Below are 15,349 nucleotides of genomic sequence, written 5' to 3'. Positions count from 1 at the left end.
ATGGATGTCAGCTGATAACGCTGTGCGGCTGATTCTCTTCTGAGAGTCTCTCGTATTTGGCCAAGCACCAGCTCCCGACAAAGCGCTGCAGAGGCGGCACAGCGAGAGCAGGGAGCTGAAGGCAGTGGGCTACACAGGCGATGGGCGATGAAGCGTCCGCTCTGTGCTGTACTGCGTTGCCTCCTGTTGGGATGTGGGCCATTGCCTCCTGTGGAATGGAGACAAGGGGGAGGTCTGGTTTTGTCTGTCTGCTTCTTGCTGCTTGTGGACCTCTGTAAATGATTATGTTATATTTTCTGCTAGCCAGGATTTTATGCTTGCCTGTACCTGGGGGAGAGCTCAGTGATGGACAGCTGTGCTGAGGAGTCCAAACTTGGCATCTGTTGTGAAAGGAGAGCGATGACAGGATTCAGTTGGCATCGTGTCTTCTTAGCTGTGGCCATGTTCCTAGAACAGGCCACTAATTGGAGCAGGTCACACTAGTTATTCTGTGGAACATAGCTAATCCTCTTCAGGTCTTCCTCTTTTCCTCCTGCCTCCAAATAATGGAGACTGAGGATGTGCCCAGGCCTATAGTGAGACATTATGTGCCTGGGGTACCCAATGGTAATTTTTGTTCTGATTTTTCAGCCTTTGCTTAGAAAGACCCTGTTCATCCCCCTTTCCTGAATAGCATTGTCCTCCACTTTCATTCCTTCTTCTCTCAGCAAAGAAACATCAGGAGCTATAGCACTGCCCTAGAAATGATCACAGTATTCAGCAGGGATATGGGAACTACTGCTGAGCGAGTTAATTTTGACAGCCCACCTGCATTGTTCAGTTCTGGTCTTCTCATTTCAAAAAGGATTTAGCAAAACTGGGAGAGGTTCAGAGGAAAGTGACGGAAGTGATCAAAAGTCTGGAATAGCCTCTCTGCAAGGAGTGACTAAGTGGCACTGACTCCTCAGTATTGATTGAAGGGGTGTATGAGAAAGGTCTATAAACTGATGAGAGACCTGGAGAGGATGAGAAGGGTTTGACTGTGCACTACCTCTTCCAGCACAAGGGCTAGAAAGCACCAGGAGCATCCCATTGTAAGTGGCAGGATGAGAAAAAACAAAAAGGACCCATATTGTTTGCATGAAGTGTAGTTTAACCGAGGAACTCCTTGCTGCAGGACAATTTATACAGTTTCAAGGAGACTCTGCACTGATCAATGGAAGAGAAGTCCACTTGAGTGGTACTAAATACGTAGAAGTAGTGTCCAATTTTGAATGTCCCTGAGCCACAAGGGAGAAAAAAAAGTCTGAGAGACTGAGGAAGGATTGTATGTTTGCTATTAATTCATAATTCATATATTTTTCCTACATACCTATTCTAGGCTGCTGTCAGAGATAGCTACACTGATGTTTGGGCAGACGCAGCTGCCCAAAGAAGACCGTGTTCTTATGGTCTTCTGTTCTGGTGGTGATGGTCTCACTGTGGTGGCAGCAGGATTACAGAACCATTTGGAAAAACAAGACCAGTTTTAGTCTGTGTAGCTTTCTCTGCTGCTGGAGCTGGGATGGTATAGGTACACATGGCAGACAATTAAAAGCAGACATAGGTCTCCCTCACCATCACACTGCAGTCATTTCTGTGACCTCAGTGTGGACATAATCCTACTAAGTATTAAATGAAAATGAAAAGTTCTGGTGTTATTTTTAAACACTGGCTATTTTGAGAGTGGGAAAAATAAATGAACATCACTGTAATCCAGAATTAGGCAAATAAAATGGTCAGCAACCTAGATTCTTTCTGTGTTTTTCTGCAAATACCTGGACATTTTTTTAAGTCATATTCTGAGCTGACTCATTCTAACATGAACAGTGAGCAACTCACTTGAAATTGGTAGCATTACCCAGATTTGTGCCAGTTTGATTTGTAGCTACTGGCATTTCAGGTTACACATGTTTTCACGAAGCATTTGCAATCTCCCTTCAGCAAACGGTCTCTGCAGCAACCCTCTAGGCCATGTCAGACTAGGTGTGAAACTGGGCCTCATTAGGGTCTTGTCAAACGCCAAGCAAGCCATCCTGACAATGATTCCTTTCCTTTCCTCTCAGTCATCTTAGAGCTTATGCCAAGGCAGAATCCGCAGTGAAAATGGAAAGGCTGATACCTTTTGTTAAAATTATCCCTCTGCAAAGTGTAGGCATTCTTTTGGGCCATGAGACCTGTCTCACAGGGGCCTAATCCTGTCTGATCCTGCAGAAGTGAGTGCCTTAAAAGCATGAAGATCTGGTCTTGCAAGTTGAAGGGATTTGCTGAAATGCACTACAGTTGCCTCTGGGATGGGATCTAGAGAAACGGAGTTCTTCTGGGAATGATAAGTGTAAGAAAACTAGAAGGTCTCCATGCAAAACTGAAAGTATTGTTCAGCAAGGTAGATGAAACAATTGTCTCACAGCTTGGGCACCAGGCTGGAGGTGGAAGAGCGTGGGAGGAGCAGTGGGAGCCCTTTTGTTATTTCTCCATGCCCATCTTGCTGGAACTTCAGTCTAGCTGGCACGTATCTATAACCCTTGGAGCAAGACTTAAAAAGGAGAGTGTTGCTATTATCTGAGATTTCAGTCCTGATTGGAAGTCAGTCAGCAGTTGACACTCAGGATGGGTCTGGATCAATTTTTCCATCCAGATGAAGACTTATGTCCCAAAACCTTCTTGTCTAGAACGGAAACTCTAGGTATTGCATCAGTGTGGAGCTGAAGGCTTGTTCTTACAATGGCAATATACTGAAATTACAGAAGGATTACAATGGGAGGAGCTCTCTGAGGGGAGAGGAAAATGGGAAAGGAATGTTTCAATGACCTAATTCAAGGCTGTTTTTAATTAAAAAAAGAGAGATAAGATTCAAAGACAAGAAAAATCTGCTTAAGGCTGGACAGAGCTATCATGCAAATAAAGGATTTTAAGTGGAAAATTAAAGAAATTAGCAATAAAGAGAAGAGAAGCAAAAAGTGTAGCCAGCATAAAAGCGAAATTGCTGAGTCAGACATGGAATGAGTTCAGAAGAGAGGGCTTTTTTTTTCACAGATAGATTTTTTCCTGTAAATAATAGATGAAATAGGAACCAATAACACAAAAATACTGGGGTCTGAGAATGCTGAGATAGGCTGCCCTCGTTAAAACTATATTCTAAAAGATACTTACAGGTGAACACCCCCACGTCCCCAGCATCTACCAAATTCCAGAGTGCTTTACAGCTACCTACAGCCCGTAGGTTTGTTAGCTTCTCTGTGTTTATGCAAGTTAGAAGTTACGTGGCTTATGGGAAAGTGAGGAAATAAGTAGGGGTGAAATCTTCATGCCCTTTGGCTGGCAAAGCCAAAGTCTGAGTTTGGCAACCAATAGCTGGGATGGTTCAAGCCTCTCTGAGGCAAGAGACCGCCTGTTTGTTGCATTTGCCCAGGTCTGAGCACATGAGGGGTCCAGCCCCTAACTAAGACTGCTATGTACAATAGCAGACAAACAGCACGTCCTAATGATTCAGCTGAGGGAGCTCAGAGCCCCGCTGTACCCCTGAGATCAGGAAAGAGATGAGCCTAGCTAAGTTTCCTCATGGTTAACTTCTTCTTTCCTAGTGGAATTGAAGTAGAGCTGTTTCACACAGAAGCATTGCTCCCCAGTGCTTCAGTTTTCAATCCAAGAGTATATTGGCTCTGGGCTGAGGAGCAAATGAGGCAGGCTTTGGTCATGGGTCTGATGTGTCACCTATATGAATTGCCCTATAAGGTACCACAGAGAATGGTAGGGAATGTTGTCCATCAATCTATAATTTCATGCTTCTGACAGCAGAGAGCTGAAGCTGGTGTATAAAACACGGAGAAGTAACTTTGCATGATTCTACCTTTCTTCTTCCTTCTGGAAGTCTCAAGTAGCAATCCTAAAAGCTGTCAGCCCTTCACAAAGCTTCCACTGTAGGAGAGATCTGGCAGCAGCGTTAATAACCAGCCACATAGAGCCACTAAGTAGGTGGAAGAAGCATTACAGATTCATAGTTCACTGTGCCAGCAGAAATGTCACATAAAACCACCCCACCATCTGGCCAATGCTGCCTTTTTCAAATGCACTCTCCTACTGTTGTCTCTGCCTTTTCTTCAGGTATGATAATCAAGATGCCAAGGATTGTACTCATGACTTGCAGTACTTAAAGCAATGTAATATTGCTTAATCCTGCTCTGAAGCCATCTAGAGAAGGGCTGTAACAAATGCAAGTTCACAGTTGGGTTTAGAGCAATCTGAAGGCTTGCTCTGTTTTGTCTGATTGGCTAGGAGATTCTGCTTCAGTCTGGCAGATGATAACCCAACATTGGTTATTGGAATCTTCATCCCTTTTGGGCTGAGCTGCAGTGAAATGATGTTCCTGGGCATGGAGCCCTTCATCACTTAGGAAATTCCAGCTAAAGGATGCTGTAATGTGTCTGCTTAGCAACACAGGCTACTCAAAGTTCGTCTGCTGCACAGCTTTCTCTTCCTCTCCTTTTCAGGCTGGCATCCCATGCAATTTGAATCCAGTTCAAAGTGGTATCAGTCCTTATCTTCCGGCTGTTCTGTGTCTTGAGCTCACATCTGGGGTATCTAGAAGACATCTAACACCCTGAGAAAGATGATGACAAGTGGTTATGGTCCTTTGGCACCATGGGACTCTGTACAATAGAAGCATGCCACCTATCAGTTATAAACCATATATCATTTGCAAAGCTGTTTTTAGCTTTCAAGAACCTTCTGATGAGACAGGCTGAAGTGCCTGTCCCTTCAATGTCCAAATGATGTATGTGTTCATGTTCAGCTTTTCCATTTCACACAGCACTGCAGATGTCTGTGTGCTTTGCTGGTAGAGACTGCTGTTGGTTTTCTTACTTCAAAAATATGAGTATGTGTCACTTTTCTGTACTACCTGAACTGACATGACTACCTTCATGGAAAACATCTTCTGACTCTCAATCATCCCAAACTGGCCTTGGGTTGAGGCTGCCCAGAAGGTTTGGCTGAGCTTTGCATTGCCTTATGCTTGCTGTTGTCACTGGAAAAAGGACAAAACATCCATTTTCAGTAAAGCAAAGGGTTACATTCCTCCTTTAAATACTGGGAATACAGTAAGAAGGAAGATGACCAAGAAAAACAACTAGTAGTAAGCCTGACATTTAGCTCTTAGAAGCTCGTATGCAGCTCTGAGTTTCATTACATTTTCCTAAGAGACATCTTGATCTCCTCTGTGAATGTTTGTCCCTTGCTCGTGCTTGGTGGTTCCCTGGTTGTTAGTGAACACAAAAAGAGTTATTCTCTTGTCTCCCTAGATTCCTCTGCTGATTTGGGGAGCTGTGTTGTGGTGTCACCTTACTGTTGCTGTGAGGCTCCTCTGGGAGAGAATTCTCTCAAACGCTTTCACTTCTTCTCTCTGGCAGGCCAAGTGGATTGTAGCTCTAACTATGTGATTATTAGAATGCATTGCAAGTCATATACCAGCAAACTTTTGTTTCTTGCTGTAGAGCAGTTTCAAATGTCCTTTCATTTTACTAGCCTTTTACAAAGTTTAGGAGGAGCTTGCTAATATGCACATTTAAGGTTAAGAGTCACAGAATCACATGTAGTACTGGCCTTGGGGTGAAACTTCTTGTAGCTGTTATCATACACTGGTATTTAAGGTTTTGTCCAAGAAAGGCTTGGACCTCTCTGTTCTTCAGCAAGGATAAAGCAAACACAATGATGAAGTCCTTCATAACCAAAGGACATATGCAAACATCTCCACCTTCCACTGTAAGTAGGGGGAGTGTCTCTTGGATCTTGTGAAATGTACCTACAAAAAACATTGCTGTCTTAAAGTAGATGCACTGACAACATCATTTTATCACTGGGAAAAAAAGCAGAGTCTGAACAACCTTTGTAATGGTGGTCAGTTAGCTGGAAGGGGTTTCATAGTTTGGAGAGCTCAAACAAACCATGAAGTCTCAGTCCCTAATTGAGGGCATTGGGACCTCCTGAGATTGTCTGGAGTGGTGTAGGACACGTGGAAGAGAACAGCTTATGGTTTGGAACATCCTCGTAGGTAGCACATGGGATCTTTATTGACCAGATAAGGGAAAGGAAGGGGAAATGTATGCTGGCATATCCTCTCCTATCCCCCACCTGCTTCCAGCCCTACAATGCTTAATGCTGAATTCAGAGCAGTTAAGTCCTGTTCCTCCATGCCTCTGTACTTGAGCTGCCTGAAGTAGGTGAGGTGGACAGAGATTTTGCTAACTGGGTGTACAGCTCATTTGCTTGACAGGATAAAGGAAGCATGGTCCTGTATTGGAGGACAACCAGCTGCGTATATAAATCTCCCAAATGACTCTGTCATGCTAGTGTGTCCTTTAAGTGGCTCTATGCACCTGCCATACTAAAGGACTGATGGCAACTAGATCAGCCGTAGTGCCTTAACCAGCACCAGTGTTTGATTAGATGCCTGGGTGTACAACCAGGTGTCACGTATACTTCAACACACTGCAATGGAATAAAAAGAAAATAGAGCCCTTCCAGACTTTTTTCCCTAATACAAAACACCCTTTTCTTTTTTAAAAAAAAATGAAACAAAACCAGCACAGAATATTATTTTTTAATCATTTTTCTTCTGGAAGGAAAACCTGATTGGAAAGCAATCCATCAGTTTCTGGCATGAGCCATGTAGCAGAAGCAGCCTGTCTGGGACTGTTTGTCATCCCAGGGAATCTCATTTGTGTTCAGATACCAGAATTAGTGGTGCACCATTGGAATTTGAGGAAAAGTAATCCACTACCAAAGATGTAATGGATGTAATTCCCCCCTGCATCTGTGCAGTAAATGCAACCTGCTTTAATTTTTTCTTTCCAAACGCAGATTAATCCTTTAATGAAAACAATGGCAATGTTTGGCCTGGCATAGTGGATGGTTACTCATGGAAATGTGATGTGTCTCCCTTCTACCTTTCTTCTATCAACAGACAGCAGGACTGCCCCCACCTCTCCCATCTCAGACCTCAGGCCAGTGTCAAGACAATGACACAGAAGAACTGACTTTGCCTTGCGCAGAGACGCTGTTGGGCAGGTCTGAGACCAAAAGCTTAATTCCAGATGGATTGGCAATTAGTAGACCGTTTTGTTGCAGCACTAAAATCAGCTGCAGACTATCTGCTTTGATAAAACCCTTTGCATTAGAAAACCTTACAGCCAAAGAAGTAAAGACGGAGGCAATAAAGCGAGAGTTAGGTACCGCTCGGTTAATGAAATGAGCTTCAGTAAAAAGAAATGTGTGTCAGGTCAGAGGCCCTGAGGAAGGAACGACGGGGTTCCCTCTGAAGAAGCAGACGGCCTAAGTCCAAGACCTCAGAATTCAGTAATTGAGTGAGTTTCAGACTGTCAGGCAAACTGACCGCAAATGCAGGACTCCACCCTGGCAGCTGAGGAGGAGAAAAAAATAGCTGAGCAAGATATTGACTTATCCCCGAGAGAACAGAATTAGTTGTGTGGAAAGACAAAGAATATTACAGGATGGTGAAAGGTAGGTTTGTATAAATTATTCTTCTGTCACTATAAGGTTTTGGGTGTAAGATTAAACCCTTCACTATTCAGCCCTTACCCCCTCTAATATAAAGGTAAGCACTGCATGGGTCCTGTTCCAGGCTGATGCTCATGGCCGCAGAGAAGGAGCAGGATCCAGGGCTGCTGACCTGTAGAAGCCATTGCAGTGCTTCTCTAGCTAGGGCTTGTGTGCAGCTAAATTGAGGCTCACCAGCTCCATCACTAAGGAGAACCTTGGTCTTATAGAGACCAGAGAAGACTACCATGTTTATTTTGGCAGCTGCTGGACTGTGGTAAGAGATGTGTGATTGGTACCATTTAATGTGGGCTTAGAGCTCTTCCAGCTGGAAGCTTGATGTTGGCGGGGGAGGCATCAGAAAAGCTGGGGAAGTGCTGATCTGGTCAAGCCTCTGACAACACAGTGTAAAATCTCCCCTGATAGTTGCAGCCTTATTGCTGCCTCTCTCACAAGAGTTTCCACCCTTGATATAAATACTGCAGAAAACAGCAAAACCAGCTAGTACTGATGTCTCCTGATGGTCTCAGTTAATGTTTCTCACAGTGAATATGTCTCCCTTCCACCCACTGGTTCCTGTGCCATTCTGCCTTCTTGGACTGAGCACCTTGAACCACTCCCCAACAACCTGCTAGACTTTAGACTCCTTGATCTTGTCTCAGAGACAGCCACTTTTCCTGCCCTCAGGGTATGCTTTTTAAAATGCTTTTGTCAACTCCGCTGCAACTGTTGGGCCAGGTGAAGGTTTGTCAACTGCTCTGCACTCTGATACTAAGCACATTTTTTATAATGACTTCTTGGCTTACCACCCCTGTTCCAGCATCCACTAGAGGTCTCTCATCCAACTCATTTCCTTGATGTAGGATGGTCTAGTTAGTGATCAGGTGTGTTCAGTCTGTAAGACTGTCTTAAATTCACTGCCCCAAAACCTGTTAAACACCATCTCCATTAGCCTTGGATTCAACATGGTAAAAGCTGTGATGTAGTTCCTGTCTTTAACAAGTGGCTAGTTTAAATTGGAGAAATTATTTAGGTAATAAAGACCCATTAAAGGTTGGATTAAACTATGTTTTCCTCCTTTGCTTATCTGTCATTGTTTCTTATTTAGTAGCTGCATTCAGGAGTATTCACACATGATTGCTTATGATATTTTAATTGTCTCTGAAATGTTGTTTCACAGCTTAGGTTGAAACCTGGGCAAAGTGATGTGAATGGCGAACCTGAAAGGCAATGTATCTAATTGGTTTCTGGCTGCTTACCAGTAGTGCAGGGTTATCTTCTTCCCTTTTTTACCACTTAATTATTGTAGTAGTCAAACTTAGTTTTCTGCTTGCTGAAACTGGAGCCTTTGGTCTTGTTAGGAACAATGAGAAATCACCAGGGAAAAGCCCTGCCGCTAATATCCCAGGAATATGGCTAACCTACTGCTGTCAATCTTAATGCAAAGCAGATATTCAAACTTAAATCATATCATCCTTAGGGGAGTGATGTGGTTATAGAAAGCATCAAGTGCCCTAGAGCAAAGATGTTTTGGTTTCATTGAGCTTTGCTTTGTCTAGCAAGGAACAAGCCTTTGGTTTGATAATTTTGAGTCCTGTAGAAAGTGATGCTGCAGGCAAATGTCGAGGAGTGGATGGGATTGTATGTTTGTGACCTTGGGGAAGAGAGATAGCTGGGTTTGGCACAAAACAGCTGAGAGCATCTGGGGAGCTCTTCAGTTTCTGGACCAAGAATTCTGTTCCCTCAGGCTCTTCCCCCTTGGCCTGTCATGGATGTTGTCACAAATGCAGCAGCAATGACTGCTCCATACAGTTCCTCATACACACTGTCACACAGATGAATTTCTAGCCTTGATGCTTTGATGTAGGGACTGAGCACTCACTGTTTTGCTTACAACAGCTTGTCTGGCGTTCCTGGTGCAAACAGGCCCCTTGTACCTGCAGCAGGGTAATAACTAACCACAGAAACAAGGGATCCCTCTGAGCAGCCCTCACTGTGCTGGAGAAATAAAATCAATTTGTGAAAACCCTAGGTGAAGCATGGAAGAGAGGATCTAAATTTAGCTTCAGCCTGCCTGGAGCTCCCAAACTTTGTGACTGCTGGGGCCGTTGCAGCATTGTGTAGCTTAGAAGCTGAATTTGCATCCAAAAGCTGCAAACAACACGGAAGAGCAACATGCTTGCATTGTTCTGTTTCCAGATGCCTCTCCTAAGTGTTTGGGGCTCACAGATTCATTTGATGGTTATTCAAAAAATGGCTATTCCACATACTTGAGAAGAGAGAAAGTCTGTGCCCCACAGGGCTTGCAGTCTGCACAGAGAAGTCAAACGGTAGGCTGCATGAACAAAGCACTTCTGATCCCCCCCCCCCCTGCTTCCCAGCTGGGTAGCTGAAGTTTGGTGAGATGAAGTGATTCACCTGTGGTTACACAAGAAATGGGGAAGCAGGGCATGGAGCTGAATCTCAGGAGATCTGAGTTCAAAACCAGTTTCTTTCTGCAGCTCTAGACAAACCAGGTGGTTTTTCAGTGACCTGTTGTTTTGCCTTCGGCATTCTCCAGTTAAAGAGTCAGAGTGTTAGCATCTCCACTGAAAATAGATGCAAGCTAGCGACTGCTTCTGACTAAGACATGTTGGCTCATTTGAAGAAAAAAGCATATACCCTTCATTTAGACACTGTTCATCACCTTTGGTCAACAGACAGTTTGCAGATTCTGCATTTTGGCCTAGAAGCAAACCAGAAACTAGTGTTTGTCCCAAAGCTGCAAATTAGAAAAAGATACTCTTACTATGGCTGAATAAAAGCCTGTGTTTGGCTCACAGTTTTGAAAGCCAACAGCACCAAAAACTGAGTTCCTGGGCAAGAGAAACTGGGTACTTGTGACCAGAAGAACAGCTACTACTTAGTGAAGGTGGAACAGCTATTGCTGTATAAACTATAACCCTAGGTTTGGTGGGCTCCATGCCAAAAACAGCACATTGCTCCCAGCGCTGGGACCACACTCCTGTGTATTTTGTACAGTAAGCACAGTGGGTGCATGATGCAAAGCAGTTGTATCCTCAGTGCTCCAGTGCTCGTAGAGTGGTGGAAAGGGCTGCTAAATGAATGAGAGACAGAAATGAAAAGTACTTTGAGTGATCTGCTCGCCTAGTAAATGTTCTCTGGAAGGGGTCATGGTTAATGTTGCTGCTTCCCATCTAAACAGAAACACACAGTCTGCCTGACAGGGAATTTAGCAGAAGCTGAAGCGATTACTGTGTGTAACAATATCTCACTTCTAAAAAGTTAATGTATTAGTAACGTGTGAGTCTAGACATGTATTGCAAGACTGATTTAGGATCTTAAAGAGGATTCTGCCTTTCATTCTGGCTTTTATTAAAAGCTTTGTAGTACATCTTTAAAGAGCCACTAAAACCACACTGAAAATATAAAGAGGAAAACAGAAGAGAAGCAGAAAGGTTTCTAAAAGGATTTGTTTCCCCATTTTCTCTCTTGACCTTACCCAAAGTTTAAGCTATTTGCATAAAACCATGTTGTCATTTTTTTCCCTAAAAATCCACTACTAATAATCCACCTACTTTTCCTCTTTACTTTCTGCCTGTGAAAGCTATGAGCCAGTGTCTGAGACTGATGTCAGAGCATGACTCTGGAGGAGCAGAATGCCTCGGTTTTTGAAGTTCATCCAAACTTCATGTGACTATGAACTGGTAGAGATCAGAGCAGGCCCCTCAGCATTTGGACAGGGTAACTGGTCACCAGTAGGAGTTGGAATAGCTTCAACGGAGTTAGGAAAGAGATGATGGAGAAAGGAGCTATGCGAACTTATAGCAGGTGAGGATTTTACTGTGGATTGGTATGTATTGGATGTCTACATGGACATACTGGTCCATTTTGGACAGTTATATCCCCCAAGCCAATGTTCCTGCAAAACCCTGGAGAACTCAGTAGTTGGCATAGGCAGATCTTGCTAAGTTCCTTCTTTGTTTCACCTCTAATAGTATGGCAGATGACTTCTGAGGTACTTGAGGTCTCCTGCAGGGAGCCATCCTGAACTTACTCACATTTAAATACAGCCAAAGTCGCTGAACAAGATAGGGGGAAGTTCCTGACAGTGTCTGATGGAATGCAAATACGCTGCTGTTCCCAGCTGCATTATAGCCCGGCCTGCTATAAGGGAGGAAGAAGGTGCCACAATTTGCATATAGATAAGGTCAGATTGTGTTCCTCCCTAGGCATTGAGATGGGTTTATTATCCTGTGTGTTCTTCTCAAAGCTGCTTACCCCATCACCCCAGTCTGACCATCTCCTGACCAGTTTGTCCTTGTCTGGGGAAAGAATCTCTCAGAAACTTTAAATGCTGGCAGCCTGCCCGGCGACCTGCTGTGCCGCTCTGCTTTGGCTCTCGGGAGAAGCAGGGAAGGAGCACTCTGAGCTTGTGCTTTGACTCTGGACTTCAGCCATATCAGGGACCAGTGGCAATGCTTAGCTCTTAGGGTGGTGAGCGGTGGTTTGCCAAGAGGAAAACACTGTGGGAGGAAGGCACTGAGGGGAAGGCAAAAAAAGGCCCAAGAACAAACAGCGGAAGCAGAACCGAGAGACTGGTCTCTGCTTTAGTTGTGGAAAATTTGCTCTGCTGAACCCCAGCTGGAGACTATGCAATCACTGAGTCTGAATTATATCTTTCTTCTTGATTCTTGCCTCAAAAGATGCTCTGATGACTTTGAAATTACTCTGACTCTGTTTCAGCAGGCTCTGGCCTAGTGGGTAGCACAGAATAAAATGCTGGTGAGTGAAGGTTTTATGTCATTTGGTCCTCCAAAGGGGGCCTAGGAGTCAGCTGGATCAGGTAGGATCAGGTCTGCTAAGAACTAGTTAAAAGACTGAGAGGAGTATCTGTCTCCCTTTCTCTTTGAAACAGTCACTGAGCCATATCAAAATGTTCCACCACCGTATTTAAGAGCATTTAGTGTTCAAGAATTACAGGTGACTGTGCTTTGGACTCAAAATTGCAGCAGGAGTGTTTCCCTCCTCACCCAGGTTATCTGTAATAAAAGTAATTCAAAACCAAATTTCAAAATTTCAAGAGTTTTGATTTCTACAAAATGCTTCCAGTCAGCAGACTTTTTTTTTTTTTTTTTTTGAAAAACATAGACATTTTGTCAAAATCAGGTTAGCTTGTTTTGATGGAATGCCATTTTCTGCCAGAAAGCATATTGTAGAGAAATTTGACTATTGCTAACACAACAGAAGCACTCACAGACACAGCAGGATACAAATAAAAATGCATAGAGTAAGAGGAACCACATTCAGGTCTCCCTGCTGATGGCCACTCAACCTTTTGAACAGAATTTGTGGCCCTCTAATTCACGCTCTTCAAATGGTCTGGCTGCAGCCAACTACATACCGCTAGAGCACCGCTGTATGCGGCTAGCGCCAGGGTGCGCCGCGTGTTAGAGTGGAATAAAACTGTGCGTGCAAAATGTCTGCTGTTTTCAATAAAATACAGACTTTCATTGCAGAAAGAGGTCTCAGCACAAAGTACTAAGTGTTGTAAACAGTTTCCAGCAGGACATTTCAGTTGCTGAAAACTGACAGCTTTGGTAGCTGCAGTTGATAAAAAGCAAACATAAAAGAAGAACTCTCCCCATGAAGCCCAGTAAAGGCAATATTCTGCTTTCCATGAAATTTTCTGCTGAACTTCCTCTGGCTGACCACAGTTAGCTGTGTGATTGGAGACTTGAACTCGCGATCTGCCTATGTGCCCTAAGTTAACAGCTGTCATTTGAGTGCTGGGCCCTCCTGGCACGGGGTCTCTGTGCGTAGTCCACTTTGTTGGGCGTCTGAACTTTGATGAATTTATTCCATTCATTGTGGAATAACATGAATTGTTCTGTGTTTGCTATGTTAGGAGTGTTTCTGTAGATGATTAGTGTGGCTTGGATGATGCAGGGTAGCTGATCGCTTGAGTTTCCGTGGCTTGCATGTCTAAACCCTAGTGTAGCACTTCTATAGTTTTCATTTTCTGCATTTTTAAGTAGAGAGGATTCACCGCTGTTCCTTCAGAGGCAGCTGTAATGCTGTGCGCTGACCCCTGCTGTTCCCTCTTTTCTCTTATTGGAACAATTCACAGTACAAAGGAAAAAACGGAGACTGATCTCCTAGGACGGGCAGTTCTGGCTGAAGCAGCGACTTGCTATGCAGCTATAGCAGTGCGCAGTTTAGGCTGCTGGTTGGAAGCAATGGCCACTCTTGCTCTTAATTTCACTGTTCCCTAGGTTCCTTTAAATTCACAGAGTTTCCTGAAGTGCCCTGTGCTGCTGGGATGTGCTGGGGCAGGGTGAGTGCTCTGTGCCTTGCACCTTTCCCTCAGGTACTGGAAGCGGCGCCGAAGGTAACTGGTAAATTTGGCTGCCCAGCTCTAACTTTTTTCCTGCTCTTTCTAATCTCTTGTGGTGCCCTGAGATGGGAATTACTGGGAAGGGAGAACAGGAAGATGCTCTGAAGTTTTCATGTTGGGTAAGGGTCTGGCTTAAGTGGATTTTTCAGAGTGCTGTGCGGCTAGATTAGTTGGTTTATAGCTTAGAAGGGTGACAGAGTTTTAGATCATGGTCACTTGAACAGATTCACTTGTGGCAAGTCAAGCTACCCTGAAGTTTTAAAAAACAATGTCTGAAAACATAGGAATCGACTTCTTTAACCAGGTGAACCCCTGAGCACCTGCACTGCATTCATGCCTTGTTAAATTCCAGGCACACTTTCTGCTCTGTGGTTAAACTGCCTAGTGCAAGTTTACTCCAGGTTTGTGCCTTGAGTTTGCTTTACTCTTTTTGTACTGCCCCCAGCCAAAGAGACAAGTGCAACACAACTGCCAGGGCCTCTGCCGCAGTGACGCTGACTTTCTGCTGTGAGCTGTTCTGTACAGACCGCTCGCGGCCTCCTGTCATCCTCGTCTCCTGCGTTGCAATAGAAACAAATGGACAGAGATCCCCGCTGGGCAAGAGTGACTTGTCTCAGCTGGTTTTTAGGGCTTGCTGGCAAGTAGGCATAAGGCAGTACAGAGTGTGGATTTGAAGATGGCCATTTCTAGGGTGGCGGGAACGCTGGGGCCAACAGGTGCTGCTCTTGTGTGTGTGTGAGCAGCAGCAGGTAGCAGCCCTGAACTCTTGATAAGCAAGCTGTTGTGCTCTGTGCCCTGTCTGTTCGGTGTATCCACCAAACCAGCTCTTCCCTTTCAGGCTGAAAGTGCAGCAGAGACAGAGGTTGCCCTGTTGTACTGATGGTACAGAGGCAGCTCTAGGTGCGTGAGGAGGCATCAAATGAAAAGAAGCAGTGGCAAATTCAAACCAAACCTCTTGTGTAACATGTACTTTAAGCTGTGGAGCTCCTTGCTATCCAGACCTTGTGGGTGCAGAAAGTTTATGTGGATTGAGAGAGGGATAGGGCAAAGTCAAGGAAGAAAAATCCCTCAAGAGTAGCTAAAGACAGATGCAAACCTCTGGATTGGATAGTTCCTGTGCTGTAAATCATAGGGAGCAAAGAACTGTGCTGGGGAAAGATTGCTACCTGTTTGCTCTGTTCTAATATTCTTTCCTGGATACCTGGTACTGGGCATTAAGTAGTAGACTAGCTGGATCTTTTATCTGGCCAGTTCTTACTGTCTTTCTTTGTGAGACCACGAGACTGGTGTCTTTCAGCAATCAGAATTCCGTAACATCTCCGTTCCTTGCCTTTTTTGTCAGCTGCTGCTGCTGAGACCTTCCCAAACATCTTCTTCCAC

Source organism: Rhea pennata, chromosome 20 (genome assembly GCF_028389875.1).
Source record: "Rhea pennata isolate bPtePen1 chromosome 20, bPtePen1.pri, whole genome shotgun sequence".
In the NCBI taxonomy this organism is placed as follows: domain Eukaryota; kingdom Metazoa; phylum Chordata; class Aves; order Rheiformes; family Rheidae; genus Rhea; species Rhea pennata.
The sequence above is the reverse complement of the archived record's forward strand: the minus strand, read 5'-3'. Positions refer to the sequence as shown.